We start from the raw sequence: 16,274 nt of genomic DNA, 5'->3' as shown, positions 1-16,274 counted from the left end.
CGTTGTTGCATCTAGATGGCAGCTTGCTAGCTTTTAAGATCCCAGTCGCTACTCGCCAAAGTAGTAGGTGGAACAATGTTTTGTATAGTATGTTATGCCAGTTGAGCTTTGTATCACTATTTTTAAACCATAAATTCGAAGTTAAACTTTGAACATTTCATTAAAATCGGATATAATCGCAAGACTGATGTTTTTAAACACATTTAAAAAGACTAAAATTTAAAAAAAAACTGAATTTGAGATTTAAATATTTCTAAACATGTATTAAGAAATAGAGTATTACTTCTATTTCATGCTTTTATTGTCAATTTCTCTATAGTTACCAAAAAGTTAATCAATATATATTATATATGTTTATAGTAAGTTTTGATCATGGAATAAAATGTGATAAATATAATTGCAAACTGCTTGAATATATATTGTTTTGTAAAAGTTTTCTGCATTGAATTACATTATTAACTATAGCATTATTTAGTAACTGAGTGGAAGCCTTTTAGTTGCCTCCTCCTTTTAATTACTTTTTCATTCTCAAAAAAGTATTTGATAAAAGTTCACAAATACTACCTTCCACAATATTGTAGATAAAACACCAGGAAGTTTAAAAAAATCAGCCACTTTAGAAACATGTCAGAGTAGTAGCCTTTCACCATACTTACTCAGTCTGTATGCTGAACAAATAATTGAGAAGCTGGGCTAAATGAAGAAGAACATGGTATCAGGATTGCAGGAAGAATCATTAACAACCTGCAATATACTGACAACACAACTTTGCTTGTTGAAAGTGAGGATGACTTGAAACACTTAAGGATTAAGATTCAAGACTGCAGTCTTCAGTGTGGATTATATCTCAATATAAAGAAAACAAAATTACTCACAACTGGACCAGTAAGTGGCATCATGATAAATGGAGAAAAGATTGAAGTTGTGAAAGGCTTCATATTACTTGGTTCTACAGTCAACACCAATGGAAGCAGCAGTCACGGTATCGGATGATGTACAGCACTGGGAAAATCTGCAAAAGACCTCTTTAAAATGCTGAAGAACAAAGATGTCTCCTTGAAAACTAATGTGCACCCCACGAACAGGTCATGGCATTTTCAATCTCCTCGTATGCATGTGAGAGCTGAACAGTGAGTAAGGAAGACCGAAGAAGAGTCGATGCTTTTGAGTTGTGCTGGTGAAGAATGCTGAAAGTACCGTGGGCTGCTAAAAGAACTAACCTCTGTCCTGGAAGAAGTGCAGCTGGAATGCTCCTTGGAAGTGAAAATGGCTAGACTTTATCTTACTTACTTTGGTTATGTTGTAAGAAGGGACCACTCCTTGTAGGAGGATTATCATGCTTGGTAAAGTGGAGGGTCCATGAAAGAGGGGAAGACCCTTGAAGAGATGGATTGACACAGTGACTGCAACAATGGGTTCAGGGATAGCAGGGATCGTGGAGCTGGCACAGGATTGGGCAGTGTTTCATTTTGCTGTACATAGGGTCACTATGAGCTGGAGCTGACTCAACAGCCCCTAACAGCAAGAACATACAAACACCAGCAGCAATAAAAACAACATTGCATGCTTGTAACACTTGCAGACGAAACCACATATACCATTGTAATTGGGTAATAGTGACATCCCTGACAAGAGAAGTAGAAGGCTCAGAAAAGTAAATTAGCATAGAGTTTTAGCTTTGTGGGTATATTCATGCATGTCAGCTGGGCTTACAGAAAATATTTTTGTTGTAAGAGCTAACTGTGGGGATAAATACTAAATTTCTGCTGAATCCCTGCACAGAAATTTTGTATACGGTCATTTTGGTATCACTCCCCCTGACAGTGGCACCCCTTTGACGGTGTCACTCCCTCTGATGGCATCACTGGGTGTGGTCCACACCCCCCACACCCCTTTAGTGCCACCACTGATATTAATGGAACACAGTGTTTTATTTTATTATACCCTTTTCTGGAAAAATCCTTGTAATTTTTTTTAAATGGATATTTTGAGGTGACCAGGCCAGTTTCTTTTGACTGTTTCACGTTCTGGATTCATCTGTTTGTTTCCTGATTATATCACTTATCTTATTTCTCTTTCCTCATACTTCTTGGAAATTGGAAGTTTAAATTTAAAGGTCAGTTTGCCATGTGAGCCTCAGGGGAGATGCTCTATTCTAGCTAGCATCCTAGCCCAGGGCCCATTGGCCAGGATGTCCCTCTACTAGAGATGCTATGTGGGGCCACTCAGTAATGTGACTTCACTATTGCAGAGGGAAAACCTTTTCCCTTTGCCTTTAGTTGGTAATCAGTCAGGATAGTACTCTGGCACTGTGCCACCCCACCCCCCACCCCCACAAAAAAAAATCCAGTTGCCATTAATATTTTGGCACATGGAGTCAGCATCCACTGATGGTCTTGACTGTATCTGCCATGGGTGTTGGAATATGCCAGTTTTTCTGATTATGTTTTATTTTGTAAAGAAGAACTTTTTCTCATCAACTTGGGAGAACCACAGTTTCGGCCTTTTCTAGAAAGGCAGAGAAATGGCTTAATTCTTATACCAGTTTTCAAAGTTCAGGGTCAGTGTAAAAGGCACCTTCAATGGTAAGTGAGGATTTTTAAATTTCCTTTTTGTTATGTTATTATGGGCTCATGATTTTATTCAGTGATTCAAATGCAATCATTCTTTTTGTTGAAGTTGTCCAATTTTTAGCCAGTGGGGGTCCTTTCTTGGGTTTCTTTATGTTTTGACACATAACCTCCTTCTCCTGTTGATATTAGTCTTTGAGTGCTTCCTTGCTTTTTGGCACACATGGTCCAGTCTCACCTTGTACTTTCCATGTAACTAATGACAACAATAGCTATACTGTTATTGAGCATTTCCTGCATGTCAGGACTGCTTTGTACCTGAAAAGCATTACCACATTCAACCCCATAACAGTCCTGAAGGTAGATACTTTTATTTTCCTCATATGTAACTTCTATAAAATGAAGACAGAAAGGTCAGAGAGGTTAAAACAAATAATGTTAACTGTTACAAGGCTGCATGGCTGCCACTGGGGGCAGAGCCTGCATCTGAATCTCCCTTAAATCTTGCAGAGCCTGTTGCTAATTGCAGTCCTGCAAAAATGTCCAGTGCTGTGGTGCTGGGCAAGGTGAGAGCAGCTCTCTTCTCCCCTCTGGTGCATGAGACCACCCCCGCCTACACACACACACAACCACACCCACACACAGTATAAAGAGAGCTCTACCAGTGTTCCCCTCCTGAGTGGACCTGCTGCAGCCTTGAATGTTGAGGGGACTGAGAGTTCTCCCAATCTCTGCCCTTCCTGAGTACCAAGGATAGCTCTTAAAGTATCTCCTGAATGTTTTCTCAGCTTTACTTCTTGCCAGTTGCTGGTTCCCCTTCTAGATGATCTCATTGGATTTCTGCCTCTGTCTCCTGCCTTTCCCCTTCCAATATCTATATTCCTTCCAGAGGTATCCTTTTTCAGAAGGCAAATATGATTACTTTTATGTACAGGATAAAGTCTACCCTCTTCTGCATGACCAGCTAATTCTAGAAGGTTTATGTCTTGAGTCAGTCCCATACTTTTTCCTCTCATAATAATCTGCTTGTACAAGACAGAACAGCTTGCAGTTCTCAGAATCCCTGTTTGATGCTTGCTACTTTTCCCTGAAGTTTACCTTCTCACATTTTTCTTTTGAAAATCCAGCACAGATGGGTTCTCCTCAGTAGAAGTGTGGTCACAGATGGGTTCTCCTGAGTAATGATCTGGTTCTTCATGCCAAGGGTGTCTGTGCTCCTGGGTTACCCTCCCTGAATATGCATACTTCTAAATACTTGTCCTTCTTGATGGCCATCTATCATGTACACCAGACCTCCACCAGTGGCCACTTGAGGACAAGACTGACTATGCCTTACCTATTTTTGCAGCCACCTCTCTCACTCAGTGAGTAAGGAATTCTTAACTCCCAGCACCAGTGGTTATTAGCCTACAAGACCCTCAGTACACACCTGAGCAGATGGGTTTTTGGTTCTACTCACTGGAGTTGTTGTTTGGATGCTTGTTTAATACAAATAATAGCCATCTGCAGGGCATAACTCAAGGCTCATCTTTAAGATGTTTTTCCTCACTTTCTCAATTTTCCTAAGTACTCAACAGCATCTCCATATCACACCATCCAATTGATAGGATTTTATATAATTTGATACTTAGGCATACATTCACTTCACCAGATCATAAGTTTTAACTTGGGATTCTTCCCAGTTAAAGAACAGTGCCAAGCTCTTACAGGCCCGCAGTGAACAATTCTAGTTGACTAAGTGATGTGGTAGCATAGTGGCTAAGGCACTTGTCTGCTAACCAGAAGGCTGGCGGTTCAAACCCACCAGCCACTCCTCGGAAGGAAGGTTGGGCAATCCTACTTCCGTAGTGATACTGCCTCGGAAACCCAAGGAGGGGTCGCTATGAGTCAGGGCTGACTCAACAGCACATAACAACAACAACAACAAAGTGATGTGGGCCTTTTGTCACCTGATGGCTCCATGTATGCATTCTTATTTTATTAATGTTGAGAGAGAAGATGAGTTCACCACGTCCTCTGATGTGCTAAGTCGTGAAATGTAGAATACCTGGGGTAAAAATACAGGGTGACCTGTGTGTAGAAAAGTGATTCGAAGATTGGTAGGTAAGTACACATGCCATTTAGGATATATACACTGAAAAGATAGCTTTATCCTATCTATGACAGCACAAGGTAGTCTTGGTTCCACTAGGCTGTTAATTCCAGGATGCCTCAGAAACAAAAGCTGTACACTTCAGATGTAGGAGGGAGATATGCCCAAAGTACCCTGATTTGTATTTGGTCCGTACTCTTGGTCACTATGCCAACTAAGACTTAGGTAAAGAATGAGGGCTAAGATTGGGATTTCATCAAATGTGGTTGAAATCATAAAGTGTGTGGGTAGGGTAAGAATATGGTTGTTTATCCAGTGTGAAATTCTTAGCCTGGTCTGTGTCCAGACAAGGTTGTTTTAAGATAACAGGAAAGAAGATTGTTACATTTTATGCATAGTAACCTTAAGGTTTTATATTTACTATACAGTTACATGAGAGGATGGTTTTTATAAATTAATTAATCTATAATATTCAAAGGGGGGAGGTGAAGCCCAATATCTTACCCTGTGAAGTGAAAGAGAATTGACTCTTTAATAATATTCTTTTGTGAGAAGTTTTTAACCTCTTTAAGGTGTGGATCACTTCTGGAATCTCCTAAAAAGCCATGGACCCCTCAACCTAGAAAATGGGTCCTGTGCATCCCAGTATTTGTCACATTTTTTTTTCCTTGGGGAGGGCCTATGAAGTCATAGATCCTATGGAAATTTACTCATGGTCCTTGTTTCTAAGAAAAATGGTTTTGACTGCCACCCATGGTTAGAAATGTTTTTTTTTTTTTTTTTATTAGGATTTGGGTGAAGATTTACAGAGTAAATTCACTTTTCATACAGCAGTTCACATATACTTTGTCTCATGTCATTGACCAAAATTTACAATGCAGCAGCTCCCCTCCCACTTCCTCCCCATAGTTACCTCCTTCCAGTGTCCATCCCTTCATACTCTTCGAGAGGCCCATTGTCTGCCAACCCTGTATATGATCTTGGATACACTCTCCATTTAGACATACATAATTGTTTAGCTTGTTCACCCATCTATCCGTCCCTATACCCATGTTTGCTTTCATTAACAACTCAGTATTGTATTTACAAAGGGGTTCATATTTGTTGTTTGTACTGCCCATGTAACTCTCTCTGTCTTTCTCATCCTCAATGCTGCCATATTGGTCACTCACATTTGGTACATTGCCCTTCTCTTCACCCAAATCAATATTTATCTCTATCTATCTAACAGCATTCCCTCCCCTTCCCTCCCACCCCTGGTAACCAACAAAGAAAATGTCCTCCAATATATAAACATTAGAAATGTTTTATATTAAATCTACTATATGTACACATAAGCATAGAAAAGGAAAACAAGTTTCATAGGATATTAACCTTATAATTTCAGCTACATGCTTACCTTGGACAGTTAGAAGTAAAGAACTACAATTTTGATTTCTGGCGGATTAAAAATGCTGAGACCTGAGCTACATTGTTCATGTAGACTAGAGCTAGAGGACTCTCAGGTGCTGATCATGTCTTCCTCCGCTGTGTTTACAAGCACAGATATGCATAGAGCACTGAGTTAGAGCAATGAACAGCATGAACAGAAATGCTCCCATCTTAGTGGAGGAGACAGGCAACTAAAATGATAAAAAAAATAAAACACACAATATGTTAGATTGCAGTAAATGCTAAAGAGAAAAGTAAAGCAGAAAAGGAGGTTAGGGTTGAGAGATTAGAATTTTAGGCTACATAGCTGGGGTGCTAGCCTCCTTGTGAAAGTGACTTTTGAGTAAAGACCTGAAGGAAGTGAGGAGTTAGCCATGCCACAAGTCAGTTTCGACTCATAGCAGCCCTTCCTTGGGTACACATTATGTTGTTGTTGTTGTTGTTATATGCCGTCGAGTCAAACCTGACTCATAGCGACCCCTCCTTGGGTTTCCGAGGCAGTATCACTACGGAAGTAGGATTGCCCAACCTTCCTTCCGAGGAGTGGCTGGTGGGTTTGTACCGCCAGCAGTCAGGTTAGCAGGCAAGTGTCTTATCCACTATGCTACCAGAGCTCCCTTAGATTGCAGTAAATGCTAAAGAGAAAAAGTGAAACAGAAAAGGAAGCTAGGGTTGAGAGATTGGAATTTTAGGCTGCATAGCTGGGTATTAGCCTAAATGTGAAGGTGACACTAGAGTAAAGACTGACCTGAAGGAAGTGAGTGAGGAGTTAGCCATGCCAATTTTTATAGGTAGAGAATCAGGGAGTGCAAAGGCCCTAGGGAGGAGAATGCTCAGTGTGTGGGAGGAATGAAGGTGGGGAAGAGGACAGGTGCTCAGGTCTGAAAGGCAGCTGGGTCCAGGTTCCTCAGGGCTTTGGGAAGTGAGGAGGAGAGGGGCATTGGATGGTTTGCATTGTGTGATTCTACACATTTCCACAGGACTCTTTCAGTTTTCATGGGTAATAAGAGTGTTGAGGATAAAAGCAGGGAGACCAGTTAGGAGGCTGATGCACCAGTCTGGGCCAGATGGTGGCATAAACCAGGGTCATAGCCATGGAAACAGAAGTGGTTGAACTCCAGAAAAACTGAATGTGAGGTGTAAGAGAAATAGTCCAGGATGGCACCTGCTAGGAGAGGAATTGGTTACTAAGGTATGGAAAACTGCTGATCGAGTAGTTTGGGGACTAGAGTAGCATCAGGAGTTCAGTTTGGGGCGATAAAACATTAGAGATGCCTTTTATATACCTGACTGGGAAAGTCAGAATATATTTGAATCCTTAATTAGTAATCTTTGGTCATTACCTCATTGTAGTTTTAAAGAGACACCCTTATACCTCTTCTGACAAATATGATAGTTTCCATAGCTGTCCTGTGTGGTATCAGGTGAGGCTAAGTTCTTGGCTATTCTTTTTTCAGTCAGCCAGGAGAGGTCTACTCTGTTGAAAGAAAAATCACCTTTTAGAGAAAGGTATCTGTGCTTCACTCTCAGCAGTCATTTGGTGTAGCATAATCATAAGTGGTCTTTTCTAGCTAGAAAAATGCAGTGCTGCACTTAAAAAGAAACATCCTTCTTTGCAGGCCAGTACAAATTTTCATTAAAATTACATACATACATATACATACACACTGTATGTATAAAACATTTTAAAGACTGTAAGACTATATATTTAGTTTAAAATCTACTGTAAATGGTTCTCTAGGAGAGGATTGTTCCACATGGATCTGAAGTAGCCATGCCAGAGCTTATTAAAAACAAGACCACTCTTTTCAGGTAACTCTCCCTTGAACAAACTTTGTTGTTGTTGTTGTTATGTGCCATCGAGTTGCACCTGACTCATAGCAGTCCCTCCTTGGGTTTCGGAGGCAGTATCACTACAGAAGTAGATTGCCCCATCTTCCTTCCGAGGAGTAACTGGTGGGTTTGAACCGCCAGCCTTCTGGTTATCAGTGAAGTTCCTTAGGCACTATGCTACCAGAGCTCCCTGAACAAACTTTAGACCCTCTTTACTGTTCTGTTGGCCTTTGAAGTGCCTTCAAAATAGGGTAGGGTGTTTAGAAAATGTTTATTGCCTGTTTGGTACGGATGGATGCATTCCAGAAATCTCCTGATTGGAAAATTTGGGCTGTGGTGGGGTCAGGGATAATTAGGCTCACAATTTCATTTGTTGATTGATCCCTTCTTTCAGTAAAAATCTATCGCTGGATTCAAGATTTGTTTTCCTTGTCATTTTCTTTTCTTTTTTTTTTTTTTAAAGACTAATGCTCATTTGTAGTTGCCAGGGATAGTGAGGGGGAGAGGGGGGAATATTCCCTAGGTAGTAGTCACTTTTTGTTTATGGTAATAGGAAGATGGCACCAAATGTGAGTGAAGTTTGCACAGCTTGATTAATGTAATGTCAATAAGCTGTATGTAAAAGGGTGAATTGGCAAAAACTAAGTTACATTTAATTTTGGAACAATAAAAACCATCGAAAAAGGGGGGTTTATACATGCTGATATTAATTAGTCATAATCAGTCACTTCACACAATTCCCTTAGTTTGAAGGTTTAGGACTCAGGGACAGTCTGTTGGTGTAATACAGTTCTTAAAGTTTGTGTTACACCTCCCAGTATGATGACTAGTGTCTGGAGTCTTAAAAGCTTGTATTTTTCCATCTAAAATACAAGTATTGGTCTCTATTCATCTGGAACAAAAGGGAAAGAAGGAAACCCAAGAAATTAGAGAAGGAACCAGACTGTAGGACTAATTGTCATTGTGAACCACTACCTCCTCCACCTTGAGATCAGAACTAGCTGATGCCCAGCTACCACTACCTAATGTTCTCATCAAGAGCGCAATAGATGACTCCTGATACAAAAGGATAAAAACGTGGAACAGACCTTCAAATTCTCAAAAGAATCCAGGCTTAATGGACCTATTGAGGAGTCCCTGAGACTATTACTTTGAGTTACTCTTCAAACAATGGAAACTATCCCCTAAAATCACTTTTAAACTAAGTAGCAGTTTAGCTCAAAAGGTAAAGATTGTCACCCTTAAGTATTGTGTTATTTTGTAAGAATTATGTAAGACCAAATTGTTAACAGCTTATTTTAAAGTATCAATAAGAAAGTTGGGTAGCGAAAAGTTTAAGTCAATGTGAGTGAAAGAAGGAGAATGGTAACAGGGTGTGAAGAATGTAGCCAGTGTTACCGATTGTTATACCTAGAAACTGTTGAATGGGACCATATATATTTATATATATATACACATACATATATATATATATATATATACACACACATATACATATACACACACACACACACACACACACATTTTCTATATATATATATACACACACATATACATATACACACACACACACATATATATATATATTTTTAAAGGACCTGCTTAATTAAGGTTAAACATACTTATCCCAGGGAGCTCTGGTGGCGTAGTGCCTAAGGCATTAGACAGAAGGCTAGTGGTTTGAACCCACCAGCCACTCCTCTGAAGGAAGGTTGGGTAATCTACTGCCATAGTGATACTTCCTCGGAAACCCAAGGAGGGGTCGCTATGAGTCAGATCCGACTTGATGGCAGTGGGTATGCTTGTTCCAAGCACTTAAACCAACTTTTTCAGGAATTATTTCATGTTTGCTACTATTCCTTCAACTTTTTGTGAAAAAATTAATCAGCTTTTGTTCATACTTATTTCTCATCATGCTTGTTGAGAGGAAAGATCACCTCTTTGCTGAAATAGCATGATTTAAAGATGTGAATTTGCCAAGTTCGATTGTATCTATGCAAGCTAAAGATTTTTCCACTTTAGGAACCGCCTCATTTCATTTACTTATGTATTGTGTTAGCTCAAAGTGCCTTGCTTTTTTCACTTTTCTTCCTTGCCCTTCAAAATTATGCTTATTTGGAATGCAAAAATTTCAACTAGGAGCCTAGTTCATTCACCTTCTTTCCTATTATCAGAAAATAAATCAAAAGTGAGGCTTTTTATTTCTTTGTTGTTGTTAGGTGCCGTCAAGTCAGCTCTGACTCAGAGCAACCCTGTGTACAACAAAACAAAACACTGCCCAGTCCTGCACCATCCTCACAGTCCTTGCTGTGCTTGAGCCCATCATTGCAGCCACTGTGTCAACCCATCTCATTGAGGGTCTTCTCCTTTTTCACGGACCCTCTATATTACCAAGCATGATAACCTTTTCCAGAGACTGGTCCTGCCTGACAACATGACCAAAGTAGATGAGATGAAGTCTGGCCATTTTCAGTTCTAAGGAGCATTCCTTCTGCACTTCTTCCAGGACAGATTTGTTCATGGTATTTTCAGTATTCTTCACCCACACCATAATTCAAAGGTATCAACTCTTCTTCAGCCTTACTTAGTCATTGTCGAACTTTCCCATGCATATGAAGTGATTGAAAATACCATGGCTTGGGTGAGGTGCACCTTAACACATTAAAGAGATCTTTTGCAGTAGACTTGCCCAGTGCAATGTAGTGTTTGATTTCATGACTGCTGCTTCCATGGCTCCTCAAATTCCTTATGTGCTCAAATAAGAATCATTTTTTCAAGCAGTAAAAAAAGTAAGTTAAATAAAGGATGGGGAGAACTCTAAAATCTTAAGAGAAAGAAGCAAACCACTGTTCATTATACTGATCATTTTTCTAGAGTATCTCATTTATGTGTAGTAATGTTGTTGTTGTTAAGTGTCGTCGAGTCGTTTCCGACCCATAGCGACCCCATGCACAGCAGAACGTAACACTGCCCGATCCCGTGCCAGCCCCACAATCCCTGCTATACTTGAGCTCATCATTGCAGCCACCGTATCAATCCATCTCATTGAAGGCCTCCCCCTCTTTCGTTGACCCTCCACCCTACCAAGCATGACATCCTTCTCCAGGGAATGGTCCCTTCTGACAACATGACCAAAATAGGTGAGACGAAGTCTGGCCATTCTTGCTTCCAAGAAGCATTCTGGCTGCACTTCCTAGAGGACAGATCTGTTAGTTCTTTTAGCAGTCCACGGTACTTTCAGCATTCTTCGCCAGCACCACAACTCAAAAGCATCAACTCTTCTTCAGTCTTCCTTATTCATTGTCCAGCTCTCACATGCATACGAGGCGATTGGAAATATCATGGCTTGTGTCAGGCGCACCTTAGTCCTCAAGGAGATATCTTTGCTCCTCAGCACTTGAAACAGTTCCTTCGCAGTTGACTTTCCCAATGCTACATGTCGTCTAATGTCCTGACTGCTGCTTCCGTTGGCATTGATTGTAGAACCAAGCAACGTGATTTCTTTCACAACCTCAATCTTCTCTCCATTGATTGTGATGCTGCTCATTGGTCCAGTTGTGAGGATTTTTGTTTTCTTTATATTGAGACGTAATCCATACTGCAGACTGTATCCTTCAACCTTCATCAGTAGGTGCCTTAAGTCATCCTCACTTTCAGCAAGCAAAGTTGTATCGTCTGTATATCTCAGGTTGTTAATGATTCTTCCTCCAATCCTGATACCACGTTTTTCTTCATCTAGTCCAGCTTCTCGGATTATTTGCTCAGCATATAGATTGAATAAGTGTGGAGAAAGGATACAACCCTGACGCACTCCCTTCTTGATTTTAAACCATGTAGTGTCCCCTTGTTCTGTTCGAACGACAGCCTCCTGGTCAAGGTACAGATTCCTCATGAGTACAATCAAGTTTGCATAACTAGTACTCATCAAAATTACCTAATTACCTAATCACGAAACCCATAGGAAAAGTAGGTTTGTCCTACTGTCGTGACATGTAGACGTGAGTTTTGAGGCTGAGCCTCTGGTGTTTAAAACCCAGAGAGATGCACCTGGTGCACAGGTAACAGCCCAGCTTATAGACTGAGACAGACTAGGAAGAAGGAAGAGGCCGTCCACTTCTGAAAGAATTGGCCAGGGAAAACCTTATGAATGTGTAGTAATGGCTTATATAAATTTAGTAGGTGACAGGAGCAGAAATGTTTTGCACTCATACTTAACACCTTTAGAGATGGGAACCTTTGTTCCTCTAAGGTTGGGTACATAGTTTCATAGATGAGGAAACTGGAGCCAAAGTAACCTTTGCCAAGGTCACACTGCCAGAGAATGGTACATGTGAACTAAGAGATGGTGTTGTGAAACATCTCTGTCTATATGTTAATTCTCCCCATATCCCCTTTGTGGTGTATACATTTCATATATACTTTTCTGTGACCTGTCCTTTATATCTTTATCTATATATTTACATATATCTCTATATATCCCCTAAGGATATGTAGTGCCTAAGGGATTTGACTGCTAACCAGAAGGCTGGCGGTTCAAACCCATCAGCCCCACTCCTTGGAAGGAAGGTTGGGCAATCTACTTCTGTAGTGATACTGCCTCGGAAACCCAAGGAGGGGTTGCTATGAGTTGGATCTGACTCGATGGTAGTGAGTTTGGCTTTTTTTTTTTTTTTTAAATATATAGACATACAGAGTGAAGGCAGTCAGCCTAAAGATGTAGAGTGTATATGTTGGGTTTGAATCCTGGGTCTCCCACTTGCTCCCACCTTTGGAAAGCTACTTAACCTCTCTGTTCCTTAATTCCTCTTATGTAAAATGAGGATGATAGGTATATCTTGTAGAATTTTGCAGGAACTAAAAAAGTTAATCCATACACTTTGTTCATTCTTGGCTTGTTTGTGATCTATTGTTTGTTAGAATATTCTATTTATTATGCATATTGTCTTCTATCAGATGTTGCACAAATATTTGTTGATTTGTTATTTCTTTAAGCATTGTTGGTAAGGTTTATTTGTTTGGTGGGCTTGCAGTTCTTAATAAGTTTTCTTTAATATTTTGTGATATTTTAAATGAGTCACACAGTAGAAAGGTGCATTTTGTGGAATAGACCTATCCTTAGATGACAGCCACAGATGGAAATTTCATTTCAGATGTGTGTTCAATTATGTGAACAGTGTATTTGTACTTGCAGTCTTTTATCCATTAACACTCACTGTGTGTCCCTTGCCTATCATGTATTACAGGTCTGCCATGCTCTGGGGTATTACTCCATGTGTGGTACTTCATTTCACCTCAGCAGCCCTTGTTTTACAGATGGAAACTGTTGGGGTGGTAATAACTTGTCACTTCCAAGTGGGCTTGATCTTGTCCTAGTCTCCCGAGGGTTTCTTCTTGTGCTTTGTCATACTACATTCTCTCTGTAAAGAAGTCTTTATTTAATGGTGGCTACCTTTTTTGAGACTATTACATAAAAGGGTATTTTTTTCCTATGGTTTTCGTGATTAGGTAATTAGGTAATTTTGATGAGTACTAGTTATGCAAACTTCTATTTTAGGGGCTCTGCCTTATTTAGGAGATTGTTTTTTCTTTTAAATGACCTCATTTACATAGGGACTACTAACAAAAAGTTTGGAGGTTCAAGTCCACCCAGAGAAGAAAAACCTGGATATGTGCTTCTTAAAAAATTGGTCATTGAAACCCTATGGAGATCTAGCCTTAGTACACATGGAGTTGCCATGAGTTGAAATCAACTCAAGGGCAACTGTGTTTGTTTGTTTGTTTGTTTGTTTTTTAAGTTTAGGTTTGCCATTTGCTAAATTAAAGGATATCTGTCTGCCAGTGCTATCTCTTCTGACTCAGACGTTTTCTTCTTGACACCTTAGAGTCCAACTGCAAGTAGACAAACCCAAGTTCTGAATGGCTGTTCCATGGCTAGCCTGGAACTGTGATTATGAAAATCTTAATTTTTAATCAGCTCTATGTCATATGGCGAGTTTGTACTTCTGTTATTTCCTTTGAACTATTACATCATTTTCTTTTTACACGTGTAGTGCATATTATTATTACCATCACTTCTTGCTCTCCTACTTTTTGTTATTTGTAACATGCAGGTGTTAGCATATGGATGGTGAATTGCCATTTTGGAGCTCACTCCCTAGCTGGAATAATAATACTCAGAAGAAAAGTACAGAAGGTGGGATTAATTGATTATCAGCAGTTATTTTTCAAACATGGTAGACCTAAAAATATAAATGTCAGCTTAAGCCCTGGAAAAACTTAATGCAGTGAACTATTACCAAAGCCAAACTAGTTGTTGTTGAGTTGATTCAGACTCAAGGCCACTCGATATGTGTAGGGTAGAACTGTACTTTACAGGATTTTCATGGCTGTGACCTTTTAGAAACAGATTACCAGGCCTTTCTTTTTCCCACTGGATGCCATCAAGTTGATTCTGACTCATGGTGACCCCAGGTGACAGAGAACAGATACATAGGCTATAATCTTGCTGGGAGCAAATTGCTTCGTATTTGTCTGACACAGCTGCTTAGATGAGTTCAAAGCACCAGACTTTCGGCTAGCAACTAAGTGTTTAACCACTGTACTGCCAAGCCTCCTCTTTCTCCTTATAAGATTTGTGCCTTATACTGTGATGCCTTGATTAAGATCCCTTAAGCAGCCTTATAACAACATTCCCTCTGGGCCAGAAAGGCACCACATTACACATGGGGTTGGGCATGGGCAATAGTTGTCTCAGGGCCAGGCTGATGGCTGATGAATGGAGGTGGCCCAGGACTCATTATTGGAGATATGTGAGCCTGGTTAAGTTGTAAAAAGTAAAAACGCTTACCATCTCCTAAAATCCAGTCTCCAACAGAAAATGTAGATTGTTTATCAAAGCACTGCAAGTATCCTTATCAACTCACAGCTCTAGTCATGAACAAGAAAGTAAGGGAATTCCCCTAGGAGCCAACATCACAAAGAACTTCTTGAGTGTTGGGTGACCTTTCCTTGGGTTACTGTCCAAATTTCTGTGTGTGCCTGGTCTTTGGTTATGTTGTTTTTAGCATCTTATGTTAAAAACAAACAATAACTGCTATCAGATGGAAAGTAAAAAGTCTTCCTTCCCAGTAATTAACACCTGATCCTCTGGTATACCATCTGTAGGCATTAGCTTTGAGGTTTTTGTGTTTCTTATTTTGTTTGGGGACAAGACTGTATGTGTGTGGGTTGGGGGAGCATGAGTTTACTCTTCTTTTGGTTTCCACCTATAAAATGGACTGTAAAGCTGTAAAGACACCAGCTCCACCTGGTGACCACATACCTTAACAGCTTCTTTTCTTTTGAAGAGTCATATTTATTCCAGGCTTACAAACTAAAACCCACAGCAGATAATAAATGATAATATCTGTTAAATCATTATTCCCTGCAACAAAGTCAGCAGTGAAACAACTGTATAAATAATATGACAGAGATATCACAGTTCTCTCCCTTTGGTAACAGTTGACTGGACTGTTAATAAATTTAAATGCATTAAAGTTGTCAGGCACTGTGCCAGGTATACAGTTTTCACACAGAATACTTCAGGACAGTTACATAATTTACTGTTCCTTTGTTCATATTTCCTAGATAATTTTTTAGCTTGTCTGAAGTTGAGGAAGTTCTCTTCTGTGTCTAGTTTCTTCAGTGTTTTGATCATAAATGGGTACGGGATTTAGCCAGATGCTTTGTGGCTATTGAGATGATTGTATGGTTTTGTCCTGTGTTTCCATGAATATATAGTGTGTTGTATTAATTTCTTTTCAGATGTCAAATCAACTTTGCTTTCTGAGTATAAATCCTACTTGGTTTTGGTGTGTAATCTTTCTATATGTCACTGAATTCGGTTTGGGATTTTTTGCATCTTTGTTCATGAGGACTATATTGTTCTGGAGAGAGAGAGAGAGGAAGAGAAAGAGAGAGAGAGATCTTTGGCCTTACTTTTAGGGTAATTCTAGCCAGGATTGGTATTTTTCTTTAACTATCTTACAGATTTCATAAGAACCCTCACATAGGTCTTTTTTAGTGGTTGTTATTGTTATGTGCCATCGAGTCAGACCTGACTCATAGCGACCCCTCCTTGGGTTTCCGAGGCAGTATCACTACAGAAGTAGAATGCCAACCTTCCTTCCGAGGAGTGGCTGGTGGGTTTGAACCGCCAGCCTTCTGGTTAGCAGTCAGATGCCTTAGGCACTATGCTACCAGAGCTCCTTTTTTTTATGTGCCATCGAGTCAGACCTGACTCATAGCGACCCCTCCTTGGGTTTCCGAGGCAGTATCACTACAGAAGTAGAATGCCAACCTTCCTTCCG

The sequence above is a fragment of the Orycteropus afer genome, unplaced genomic scaffold (genome assembly GCF_000298275.1).
Source record: "Orycteropus afer afer isolate SDZICR_OR568_19922 unplaced genomic scaffold, OryAfe1.0 scaffold00027, whole genome shotgun sequence".
NCBI lineage: Eukaryota > Metazoa > Chordata > Mammalia > Tubulidentata > Orycteropodidae > Orycteropus > Orycteropus afer.
Note: the sequence above shows the minus strand (reverse complement) of the source record.